The sequence below is a fragment of the Otolemur garnettii genome, unplaced genomic scaffold (assembly GCF_000181295.1).
Source record: "Otolemur garnettii isolate 467f Iridium unplaced genomic scaffold, OtoGar3 scaffold00179, whole genome shotgun sequence".
Taxonomy (NCBI): Eukaryota; Metazoa; Chordata; class Mammalia; order Primates; family Galagidae; genus Otolemur; species Otolemur garnettii.
In genome coordinates, this window is record NW_003852574.1 from 299,690 (window position 1) to 301,476 (window position 1,787).

Consider the following 1,787-nt stretch of genomic DNA (forward strand, 5'->3'; position numbering starts at 1 on the left):
AAAACAATTTCAGGCCAAGTACAATGCCTCAGGCCTATAATCCCAGCACATTAGGAGACTAAGGCGGAATCACTTGAGGCCAGGAATTCAAGACCAGCCTAGCCAACACTCTACAGAAATCTAAAAATTAGCCAAGCATGGTATAACAAACCCCTATTACTAGATCCTGGGGCAGCAGAGGCAGGAGAATTATTCTAGCACTGGAGGTAGAGGCTACAATGAGCTGTAATCATGCTAAGGCCCTCCAGTCTGGGCAACTGCAAGATCCTGTTTCCAAAAAATATATAAATTTTTTATAAAAGAAATTAAAGACAAATAATTGGGAAGACAGCTCATGTTCATGGAATGGAAGATTTAACACAGTTAAAATGGCAACACTATCTATACTGACCTACAAACTCAACATAGGCCCTCTCAAAATTCCAACTGCCTTTTCTGTAGCTGATTCTAATATTCATATGGACATACCAGGGATCAAGAATAGCCAAAGCAGGCTGGGCGTGGTGGCTCACCACTGTAATCCTAAGCACTCTGGGAGGCCAAGGTGGGTGGACTGCCTGAGTTCGTGGACTGCCTGATCTCACGGATTGGAGACCAGCCTGATCAAGTGAGAGACCTTGTATCTTAAAAAAAAAAAAAGGCCAGGCATGGTGACTCACACCTGTAATCCCAGCACTTGGGAGGCCAAGGTGGGTGGATTGCCTAAGCTCACAGATTCGAGACCAGCCTGAGCCAGAATGAGACCTCGTCTCTAAAAATAGGTGGGCATTGTGGTGGGTGCCTATAGTCCCTGCTACTTGGGTGGCTGAGGCAAGAGAATCACTTGAGTCCAAGAGTTTGAACTTGCTGTGAGCTATGATGCCACAGCACATTACTGAGGGCAACAAAGTGAGACTCTTGTCTAAAAAAAAAAAGAATAGTCAAAGCAATCTTGAAAAGAAAAACAAAGCTATATTAATCAAAACATCATGGTACTGGCAATAAGGATGGATATGTATATCAATGGAGTAGAATTCAGAGTACAGAAATAAACCCATACATCAGTGTTTGGCTGACTTGCAACATGTATGCTAAGATGATTCAAAGGAAAAGAAACAGTCTCTTTTTTTTTTTCTGAGACAGAGTCTTACCTTGTCACTCTGCCCCTGGGTAGAGTGTCCTGTGGTCATAGCTCACAGCAACCTCAAACTCCTGATCTTGGCCTCTGAGAATGCTAAGATTACAGGTGTGAGCCACCACTCCTGGCCAAGAAACTGTCTTGAGAATAAGACCCCGACTCCTAAAAAAAAAAAAGTAAAAACCCAGCCGGACACCTGTAATCCTAGCAGCTTGCGGAGTCTGAGGCAGTGGGATGCATACAGCCCAAGTCTGAGGCTGCAGTGAGCTATAATGCCATTGCACTCTGCTCAGGGCATAGGATGGGACTCTGTTTCAACAACAAAACAAAAGCAAAGAAACAAATAGTACAAAGACAACAAACAAAGATTGCAAACTCCTACCTCACACTATATATAAAAGTTAACTTGAAATTGATCAAAACCTAAATGTAACACCCAAAACTAACAAATTCTTAAAACATAAGGCAGAAATCCCTGTGATCTTGCATAAGGTAACAGTTTCTTAGATGTGACACCCACAAAACAAGCAACCAAGTTAAAAACAGATAAATTGAGCTAATCAAAATTAAAAACTTCTGTGTATTTTTTGTTTTAGTTTGGTTTTTAAAGACAGTTCTGGGATTACAGGCCTGGGATCCTTTTGTGTTTCAAACTATCTTTTTTTTTTTT